The 11,769-nt window shown below is 39.5% G+C and overlaps 1 non-coding gene across 1 annotated transcript; it reads right to left on the bottom strand.

Annotated features, from left to right (window-relative positions):
- Positions 1-679: 679 nt before the first annotated feature.
- TRNAV-AAC (transfer RNA valine (anticodon AAC)) lies at positions 680-752 on the bottom strand. The gene has a single exon. It is a non-coding gene; the product is annotated as a tRNA-Val (tRNA).
- Between the last annotated feature and the right edge of the window lie 11,017 nt (positions 753-11,769).

The raw sequence follows: 11,769 nt of genomic DNA, 5'->3' as shown, positions 1-11,769 counted from the left end.
CACCACACAGCTGGATGTCATCAGCAAACTTGCTGAGGGTCCACTTGATCCCAGTGTTCATGTCACTGACAAAGATGTTGAAGAGCACCGGGCCCGGTACTGACCCCTGAGGGACACCACTCATCACCGGTTTCCATCTGGACACTGAGGCAGTGATCACTGCAACCATCCAATTTCTTGTCCACCAAGTGGTCCATCCATCAAATCCACATCCTTTCAATTTGGATACCAGGATGCCATGTGGGGCAGTGACTTTGCTCAGGTCCAGGTAGATGACATCAGTTGCTCTTCCCTTGTCCACCGATGCTGTGACCCCATCAGAAAATGCCAGCAAATTTGTCAGGCATGATTTGCTCTTGGTGAAGCAATGTTGGTTGTCACCAACCACCTCCACATTTTCCATGTGCTTTAACAGAGCCTTCAGAAGGATCTGCTCCATGATCCTGCTGGGCATAGAGGTAAGACTGACTGGCCTGCAGTTCCCTGGGTCTTATTTCCTTTCCTTTTTGAAAATGCAGGTTCTGTTCCCCCTTTTCCAGTCAGTGGGAACTTCACCAGACTGCCGTGACTTTTCAAACATGATTGAGAGCATTGCAACTTCGCTTGCCAGCTCGCTTAGGAGCTGCAGATGGATCTTCCCAGGTCTCACAGACTTGTGCACTTTCAGGTCAAAAGATAGTGTTTCCGCCCGGTTTCGAACCGGGGACCTTTCGCGTGTTAGGCGAACGTGATAACCACTACACTACGGAAACCAGTTGGAGGTACAATTTACAGCATTTATTAAAAACACTGTGAAAGAGCAAGATTCATCCACTACTCAAGGATTATTCACAGGGCAGGTTTTTCCTCATCTGTTGTTCACCATCCTTTTAACCAAATAAGGATGTGGCTAACAGAAATTACTGTAATGTTGATAGTGACTGGTAAACACTTATCTGTGGATTCTTCTTCATATTTCTAAAGTAATGACCAAATGAAAAAAAAACCAAAACAAAACAACAAAAAAACCCAAAAAACAGCCTTTTTTGCAAATGTTGCTGCCACTTACTGCAAAGAGGCATGAGCAGCAAATGGAAAACACACACCAGATTTTGATCTCAGCTCAACAAGATTTGCTTGGGCACAAGTCCATTGGCTTCTTCACCCAACCAAGTGAGACACTAATCAGGCTGACATACGTATGCATGTCAGATAAAAGTGCACAAGGTTATGTCCATATTAGTCATGCGATAACAGGACAGATACATGTTGGGGTGGAACAGTGTAAGCAAATTATCTCACAAAAGGCCATTTGTCTTCCTTGGGATGTGTGCCACCGTTTTAACAAGTCTGAATAAATCTACATTCCTGACTTCCCGTCATGGAGACTTAATCCAGCTCGGTCAGTGAAGGGAGGCAGGCTGCAGTAAACTGGCTGGAGGAGGAAAAGCTTTCAGCAGGTCTTATATTTGCCCTCTTGTGTGTCCACCTTTCTGCACTCAGACTTGACAAGATGCCCAAAGAAAGAATGGACTCATTAGAGGCACCTGCATTTGAGCTAGGATGTGGCTGTCTGGATTCCTTTCATAATCACTGGCCAGATGTTGAAACATCAGTGATGTGTTTCATCTTATCTGCTGTAGCAGCAGCAATTCTTTTGTTCACTATGAAGGGAGCTGAGAGGGACTAGCTGGGGTAGGGTGGGATTTTCTTGTTGGATGCAGGTACATTTAACTCAACTCATGAGTCAGAGCTCCTCATGCCAGGCAACTTTCCACAGAAGGCAAAGTGTAAAACTACTTCACTTTACCTGTTCCTATATCACACTGCAGAGACATGATGATATGTCTGAGTCCTCCGGGCCACAGGTCCCCTCTCTGTGACAGTAATAACATTGTCACAGCAGAAACAGCTGGCATTTAAGCTCCCAGTTGGCTTTGCTTAAACCACCACTAATTTGCCCTGAGCAGTGCTGGGAGCACTCACTGTCTGAACAGCAGCTGCAGCAGTCTGTGGCTAAAAGCAAACAGTAACTCCTTAAACTTCTTCAGGTAGATATATAGAGCTGGCCTGCCTACAACTTAAATTGATCAAGCATAGATTCATAGTGAAGGGTGAGCAAGGGAAGAGGAAGTATTTTTCTCTCTCCCCACAACTCAGCAGAGTAGAATGAATGACCTGGATCACATCTGCCAGTGCTCACCACCATCATCTGCCTGATGCCTTTAGGTCTGAGCTCTTCTGTAACCAGCCTCTGTCATACAGGAATTTACAAAACAAATGTCTGATCACGGGATCTTATGATCAGCTACCAAATATTATGTGCTACGCTGACTCTAGGACAGCCATAGATTGAGGAAAATAACTGGTCAACTCCTAACCCTGTTTAGTGGAGCAGGACCTAAAGAGTGAAGTTTACATATTATTTAATACCGTGACCTCTGCGCCCTTGCTAATCCCTCATCCACTGCTCTGCAGCTGCTTTCTTGTCCGCAGCCTCCAGACTAATACCCAGAAAGATGCTGGGATTTCCAAAACTGCAAACCATGCAGCTGTCAAATTCACAGGGGGCATTTGCTGAGTCAGCTCACCACTCCAGCATGAGCACAGCTATAGGATGACTCCTTCCTATGGATAATCACATCTTCACACGCATCAAGCACCTTCCTGCTGCAGCGGGATTTTGATGCTAGCAGGAAGATTGCTTCTGGCTCTCAGGGCAAGCTGAAATACAACCAGAGAAAATACTTTGGAGTTTATTATCCAGTTAAATAATATTTTAAATAAATCAATGTTGATATCCTTTGAATCATCAAATTTTTCCCTCTGTGATTATTTGAAAAACACTATCAGGTTTTATCATTGAATGTGTTGTATTCAGGAATACTGAATTTGTTATGAACACAGGAATATTCTCTTTTAGCCAGAAAATCCCAGTCCTTCATTCCTGCAGACTCAGATATAGGTTCATAGAGAAGTAGAGGGGACATAAATCCACAGTGTATCACTCCTCTACAGTATCTGCACTTTGATGTGGACTTTTACTGCAAACACAAGGTATCTCATCCTTCTATTATGGAGAGTTTTATTGCTTCACCTTTTTTCTGCATACACCCCAGGCAGTGCTCAGGATGCTACTGGCATGTTGAAAGTTCACACCCTAACTACATCTTAGTCATTATCTGTAGAACTGTTCACTGAAAATCACTATGAAGAAAATGGGCTGCAGTACTGTATAGATAATAGGGGACCAGAATAAAACAGTGGTACTTTTCCTCCCTACAAAGCTACTGTTTTAGCTGGAAAAAATGGGAAGAGAAACACCTAGAGCATCAGTTTCCAAATCAGAACCAACATTTTAGACTTCTCAAGGTGAGTCGAAGAGAAAGATCTTTGCTGGAGAATATTCACTGAGGAAGTAATCAAAGTAGGTAGGCGCAGAGAACCTCCATCAAAGTTGGGTATAGAATCCGGATTTATGCGCTCAAAATAGAAAGGCTGGCAGTGCCAATCATGCAGAGTTTTAATGAGTAACACTGATTCAACAGTTCTGTACCGTGTGTAAGAAAAAAACTGTGTCATTTCTTCTACAACTAAGCTTGCAGGAATATCTATCTGATTATTAAGAAATGCTGAAAAAAAAATACATTGCAGTCCCAGTGGAAAAGAATCTATTCCCTCCAAGAAAGTGCCTTTTGCCCTTCTATCTTACAAAAGTTTCCTTCTCTTCTAGAAAACAGCAGCTTTCCTCCTGGAAATTCAGCTATTTAAACCTCAGTTTTTCTGAAATGTGGCAAAACAAAAATTACACTAATTGTAACTCTGTGAAAGAGCAGTTCAAAAGGAAATATTTCATTTGGAAGTATCATATTAAAAATCAAACAGTTCTCAACAAAAATTCTTTCCAGGGAAAGGAGAAAATTACTCAGCCTCATACCTTTCCTGAAAAAGAAAATAATCTTATTTAGTTAATAATAATTGCCCCTTTGAATTTGTTTTGTTTTGTCTTGTTTTAATAGTGGGTAAAGTGCTGAATAGGTTTGCAGGCCATTAATTAATCTGACAGAAAATAACTGAGGGCAAGTAACAGAGAGAAGGAGGGACAGGCTTTGAAATTAGATGGTGTCAGATGTTATTAAGAAATATCAAGCAAAGTCCTTCCTTGAAACACAATCACATTAATATTGAAATTAAATACTTTTATATATAAGGTCCACACTTCACAATACAGGTTCTCTCAGGGCTTTGGTTATGAGGTGGCAGGAACAAGTCTATAATGAATATTATGTGGTAATTTCTGTTTAAAGCAGATTGTTCCCAGAGCTGCAATCACCACTACATAAGCAAGTTGTCCTTCCATAGCTAAGAAGGAATTATGACCTAGAGCAAAGCAAAACATGCAAGTCTATTTGATTGCTGCCAATTTTTTTGCCTAATTGGATCTAGAATTTGGATATTTCTGAATAATTTCAGCAGTTACAGGTTAGATCTTGTCTTGAATCTAGCTCCTTTCAATTTATTAGGTCAACATGTGTTCTGTATAATGGAACAGAATTGTCTTGAGGGAACTGATGCCTTAAAGAATATTTGCTCTGTACCTTTGGCCTGAGGCATCATCCATGGAGACCAAGACATTAGAGGCAAGGAAATAGCCTCTAAACAGAGCTGTGAAAATTGCAATAACATCTGGCAGAGTGAAACCAAAATTAGTAACTGCCATTTCCCAATGGGAACCAACTATCCTCTGTCCATCAAGAAGAAAATAATTAGCACTTAAAAAAAGAAAAAAAAGGAAAAGACATCTTAAAGAACCAGATTAAGTTGACCTAATCAAATGCTCTAATACAGGGAAATTTGTTTGGGTCACCGTTTAACTAAGTGGTTATTCAAATGGGTGTGTAGTGTTTAACATGGATCTCAGATATTTGTTCCCATTACATCTTACGGCAACACTTTCCATTAGTTAATTATATGCTGTGTTAAAAAACCCCAATCATTTAATCTGTTTCCCAGTGGTTGTGCTGTCCATCAAATGCTTAGAACAGTCAGCATCTTGGCAAGGGTATCGGGTCAGTGATTTTTAAGGCCAAAAGGGTTTATTTTGTCATCTTGTTTGACCTACTAAACGATAAAGGCCAAGGGGTTCTCTGAAGTTATTCCTGCTTTAACTGCACTTAGTCCTGATTTTACAGCAGAGATCACCCTAGATTTGAAAGTGGCTGGTGGCAAAAAGGAGTTGTTCTAATATTTAATTACTCGTATTTGTTCCAACCTGGGTTTGTTTAGTTTCCACTTCCAGGTTTCAGACCTTGTTATATCCTCGTTTGATGGAGTGACTATCCCCCTCCTCGTACATCAGTGATTTTTGGTCAAAGTGTAGCACCACCTGTTTGCTCACGTCCATTTAAGACAATTGAGCCTGAAGTTGACCCTTTGTCATGATTCACCTCTCCTGTGCTCTTTGTGTCTTTAATGTGTCTTTATTAGCACTGACTTGAAGGTTTCTTGTAGGTGTGATGTCAAATAACAATTACAATGCTTAGAAGTGATGCTTTTTATTTAATGACCTGCTCCAGTCATCTCTGTGTAATGTACCAAGAGCTTCTGCAGTGTCCCTCATTAGACTTCTCCTCTCCAAAGCTAAGACATGGGGTTTTCTAGATACCACATCTCCTTTCCCAGGCAAATTAGTTCTGAACAAATAACACCAGTCTAACCCAAATTTCTAAAATTTATACTCCCCTCGTAGCAGTGTTTTATTAACCTCTGATGAACCTTGCCCTCTTGTTTGGACTAGTTGCATCTACCTTGAAGGAGAAATGCTGCTGCTGTCTGGAGATAGCAAGTCCATAAGCACTGGCAGAGGCAATTCCTGAAGATCAGCTGCTTGGTCCTACTAGTGTAATGCATGACTGAATGAATCTCAGGCAAACCAGAAGGGTCATTTTTGTCTGGAAACTCTGATCTCCTGTGTGAATTGGATCCTGAATGACTTCTTGTTCAAGCTAGAGCATGTCCATTCCACCAGAAAAGGGACCTAGGTTAATGTAAGAAAGGGGACATTTGTTCATTTATTTGAGTTGCAATACTCTGAGGACATTACTTGGATTTCAGATGGCTAAAGTGTTTAGAAGCAAACCTGTCAATGTATTCCTCAGTATGTCAGGAGCAGTATCTCCAGGGTGCTCCATGACCCAAGACATGGGACACCACTGGCAGAGAGGTCCTGCAGAGGTTCTGGATCGCTGTCTGAAGGATTTGCAGGGAGCCGATGGAACTAATTTTAGGACACCTGGGAATATGAGACCATGTCCTTGGTGGGTCTTCACAGATAGGTGCAGACCTGAAACCCAAAAACTGATGCTCTCCAATTATATAAAAGTTCACATCTGAATATTAGCAGGTCTGTTGTTTTTTTTTTTCAAGTGGAATAAACATAGAAAAACAGCACCAGAGACAAAGAGCAGTTCTGAAAAGATCAAACACTTTTCACTTTGATGCCCATGGTTTCTCTCTTTTTTTTTTTTTTTTTTTTTTAATTCTTTTTACTATCTGTTTGAATTTATCCTATAAAAGAAGACATATCACATCAGAAAACTCTGTGCATCACTGGTACCATAACTTGGATTATTTTAGAATATCCTAGGGTAAAAACCCATTGTGATACTTCTGAGCTAGCAGCACAGATGGAAAGATAACAATTGTGACCAGACTTTTTGGGTATGAATACACATAAGAGAGCTGTTTTCATTCCTCCATCATGTGAGAGAGAAGTGGTCAAGTAGACTTCAGCAGTTCAGTCTGGCTACAGTTTTTAAAAAACACATTTGATCTGCAACACAACTGAAATAAAGCAACACTAAACCTTCTGTGCCTGCTAGTTAACTCCACGTAGCTGCCTTGCCAGCTTGTGGCCAATGGTGCTCTTTTTTTCTAGTTTCTACTCCATAGTTAAAGGCACCAAAAACCCATCCAGCATTTTCCTACCTTTATGTGCTTGTGTCAAGAGATCCTCCTTCAGAAGCTCACACAATGGTTTGAACTTTGGATGCAGTAGATCATGTTTCTTTTCCACCAGAGTAATATGGAAGTTGATGTCCTAAGTAGAAGTTCAGGCAAGGCTGGATGTTCACAGAGTGTTCATCCTGCTTTAAGTAGGATAAGACGCATCTTGAACCTTCTTCTGCCAGCTCTGGCCAGTGGATACTTGTGTGCTGGTCTGTGTGTGCCAGATGAGAGTGTTTCCACACCATCCTGCTCCAGCCTTGGCCTCGGAAAGGCCCACCCATCTCCCCTGGACTCTCTTTTCTCTCTGCCTCTTGACAAGTGACCACACTGGGAAGAAGGATTGTTGGAAATATGAGTGTTTTCCCACTGAAATTATGCAAGAATTTTGACTGGAATGTTTTGTGAATTCGTGCTGATCAGAGTGGTTTTTTTCAACTGAAGCAAAAAAAAAAAAAAAGCAGGTAGAAAATGGGAAAGGGATTTTGGAAAAAATGTAAATGTTTTTTATTTGTACTCTTTCAAGGTAATTTGAGGTGGTGCTTCATTTTAAAATATACTTCAGTTTTATTTAAAGTAGAGTAAATATCCTTTCCAAGGGCTTAGATTTGCAACATTTCAAATCAGCCTGGAAAAAATAGACTTAAAATAAAACTTCTTGCTGCTGTTTTTCTTGCTATCACCTCCCATTTTTATGCCTCTTAAAAAAAATAATAATTCAGAAACAGTATGAAAAAAGTTCCTGTGAAAGCCAGAAAATATGAAGCCCAGAAAAAGTCATTCTGGGTTCAACATCTCTTTCCATATCTCATGTATTTATATAGAAAACTGCTCAGCTTCTTAGCATTTTTAATTTGTCTAATTCTACTTATGACTTTGGCAACAGTGCATGGTCCTACGGGAACTATTTGCTATTAAAATGAGGATGATATCTCCTGGGAAGGAGAGAAGACATTCTTCGTTTTCTGCTACTGATGGTACTACATGATCAGTGGACACCTGAAAACCAGCACAGGCTCCTCTGAGAAGGGGCCACTACCTGTCTATGGATTTTGCTTTTTTTTTTTTTTTTAAATAGAGATCCACAAAACTAATTTTTAGTATCTTTTCCACTTTTCTTTTCCCGGCCTGACTTCCAAATAGGAGGTCAGGTCAAACTTCTGGCTGGTATAATAGCTAATTACACCCCTTATTTGGTCCAGGATGCGGGGTGAGGAGTAAATTAGGACCTGATAGCTTAGCTGGTGCCACAGCGGGTTATTAGATGTGTGTCAGCGAGCAAAGTTCTGATCAAAGCTCACAGTGAGGCAGCCAGAGGTCGTGAAGCATGGTTGGGGACTAATTACTGGGCTGTGTGCTAAAAGGAAGTTTGCAATGAAAGACCATTAAGCTGCAGCTTTTCCAATCAGTGGAGCAAAGCTATGGAGAAATGCTGATTGCTGAGCAGGGAAATGTGGGTTTTGGTGCAGATCCTGCTCTGGGTGATGGTGGTGGCTCTCTTCATTTCTCAAGAGCTTTTCTAAGGAAGGGCAGAATCTCCTCATTAATGTCAGTCTTAGAAAGGGCTTAGTAACCTGTTCTCTAAATGGGTTGGTCAAACGAAGCAAACCTTTTTTAAAAGCTGGTACAGAGAAATTTGTCTGGTTGTAAAATGAGCTGGTGGCAACAAAACTTCAGTCATAGGGCAGGGAGCAGCGAGGGCAGAGGGTTCAGTCAGATGCTTGAAAAGCAAACCAAGGTCTTTGAATGACAGCACTTGCAGCTGTACAGAGAAAAAGTTATAACTGCTTTTTATTCTCAACGATTTTCTACAAAATCCGTGCAGCACACCAGCTGCATTTTACTCATTTTAAAAACAAGGAAACTGAGGCAAAATTAAATAAGTTTATATTGTTGTTTGTTTGTTGCTTTTTTAACTTTTTTATATTTTTTCAGATGCCCACATGTCAAGACTTCCTGGAGTCCGAATGACATAGTTAAGCTGATTTGAAGAAGAATGAACAACCCTTTCTCTAGTCTTTTTTCTCTTCTGTTACAGAAGTTAATCACTTGTGACCTACCAGTCACATCTTCAGTCTTGTTTCCTTGTTTCCTTTCAGGTCTTTTTCAGAGCTCTAAGAATTTTACCCAGTTAAAACTTCCTTGAGGATGGTATCCATCCCAGTTTCTCTTTCATCTTCCTCAGAGAATTTTGAATAGAATAAAATAGATCATGGCTTTCTTATGGTCTATGAAGCTAAGGACAAATACTTCAATTTTCTAAATGTGGACATAATTTTTACATATGTAAACAGTTTAAAATTAACTAAGTATTTAAGTTATAACGTAACACAAGACCTAAATAGCAGAGACCAAATTTTTTAATGTCTGTTTGGAAAGGGCATCTTGAATATAAACAATGATAAATAACTAAGAAATGTCTGATGGCTCTGGTCTAATATGGAACATCAGAACCAAAGCTGCAAATTCAACATAGACAAATTTCCACCCTGTCAACATTTATTTTCAGCCTGGTTAGAGACAAAATGTCACATTTTTGGGGAAAGGAAAGTCAAAAGGTATTTTTTGTCACTTTGGCTTTCAGTTGCTCCCAGCTCTGCTCTTGTACGGTTAGAGAAAATGTAGCTTAGATGAGTCATAGCGAGTATTTCTTCATGAATTTTTTTTTGCTTGAACTACATTTCTCATGAACCCACATGTCCCAAGTCAAGGAATGGTTCCTTGATTCATGAGACAATATCCAGTCTGTTGGGCCAAGCCACTCAATCTAAAATGAGAACTGCAGGAGGGATAAGTTCTATTGCAATTTTAGCTTAGAAAAAGTTCTTACATGAACTCCCACCTGGCTGGGAATAATTTTTCACCTTTCTCTCCTCCTTTCCCTTGCACCAGGCTCATATTTCTTTTTTTAATCCCCTACCTATCCTTGGGGTAGGATATGAAAGTGTCATTGGCAGTGGTAATTATTGACTGGCATCGTAATTGCCAAGATGTATCACCAGCCTGTCAATTAATTCCTACCTCTTAAATGTATAGTTTATTATTCAAAGCCCTATTGTTAACTTTTAAAAAAAGTAAAGTTGTGACTGTAGTTTTCTTTCTTTGGATCAAAGGATCTGTATTTCCATGTAAATGAATTATTTTAGGGAAAAAAACATTGAAACAAAGATTAAAATCTCTATGTGTTATTCCACAGGTGACACAGAAAACAAGAGCAACACTTCATAGCTTTCCTAGCTACTTGCAACCTATTTTCTTTCAAAGAAAATCGCTCACTGTGTCAAAGCAGGAAGAGAAAGAAAAACTTTGTAGTTGTTGGATTTGTCTTTTTCTTTCCCTTGGCATTGAAGAAAATGAGAAGAGAAATCTGTTTCATGTCTCTTTCTGTGCTTTTCATACAACTCAACTGGATTATTAGAAATGTTCAGTAATAATCTGTAGATGAAAGGAACGTTAACTCTTCAGTCTTTATTATGATTAAGGCTTGAAATAATTTGAAAATTTATGTGGAACATGATCTATTACATCTTATGGCAAATAGGAGCTCATATATTTAGGCTACAGTTAAGGAGTAACATCTGCCTATGTATTGAAGAGCTAATTGCTAGCAAAAGAGAAACGAATATGTTTGTGACTTTGTATGGTAAACTCAGGAGTAAAGAGAATAAGGTCCTTATGTGGAAAATTAGAAAGTCACTTGTTCTGCGGAAACAAACCATTCTTCTCTGAGGAGTAATGGAAGAGATCTTTTTCCTTTTATATCCTGAGACAGAAGGCAAGCCAGACTATATGATTTTAAATTGAACTTCCTGACCCATACTGGATAAGTTGATTTCAATAGGTGTTGTCAGTAATACTGCCAACAACAAAGGTTCTCTGTCAACAAACCTGCTCCCGTTGAAGTCAAAGGCAAAATTCCTTAACCTGTAGTATCCACCTTGGTATTTAGGTAGTTTAGAAGTGGGCCAACCTCCAGATTTAAAAGTGGTGTTTGAACTTCCCCAAATTCAGGCTTAACTTGTAACTGTGCTTTAGGTTCTGCTTGCTGGGAAGCCAGACTCATGCCATTTGAAAATTTTAGATCTGGATCCAGTGTTTAATTTAACGTACTCTCAACACTTCAAGTTGTTCAGTTCCAAGATTTTAGTTCAGGTTTTCTATTCTCACTTTTATAACACTGTACATGCAATTGTTTGAAGTTTCTAAAATGATTAATGTGCATGCAACCCTGTGAAAGCATTCTTTAGTGTTCTTCCAATTTGTGGTTTCATACATGAGAATAAGAAGCAAAGAAGAAATATTATCATTTGCTTGCACTGCAGCAAGTACCACTAGACATGTAAATACAGCCCCAAACACAGCAAAAATTATTCAACTCCATTTGAAAAAGTGCAGAGCTCAGCTTCATTTTACTAAAGCAGCTGTTGGAATCCTATGTCTTTAAATAAATAATTCACTCGTATGGGGAAAGAAACCTGAATGAATTCTTCAAGTGATGTAAGCTGCTATTGAGAGAATTACAGGAGGTGTATAAATTTATTACCCAAAGCCTTTTCATAAGGCTTTGGTAGCACAATTACTTAGTCATGTTTAAACGTCTCAGAAAAGGGCCCCTAAGTGGAAGAAGAAATCATGGGTAAGAGACAGGTGGGTAAGGCATATATATCTGGAACCAGGGAAACATAGATTTGAAACTTAAAAGATGTATCTGTACACACAGCATTCACAAATATGCATAAACACAATCAATAGACATTCTGGAAAATAGTGATTTAGGAAAAAAAC

This window comes from Apus apus, chromosome 1, assembly GCF_020740795.1.
Source record: "Apus apus isolate bApuApu2 chromosome 1, bApuApu2.pri.cur, whole genome shotgun sequence".
Classification (NCBI taxonomy): domain Eukaryota; kingdom Metazoa; phylum Chordata; class Aves; order Apodiformes; family Apodidae; genus Apus; species Apus apus.
The sequence above is the reverse complement of the archived record's forward strand: the minus strand, read 5'-3'. Positions and strand labels throughout refer to the sequence as shown.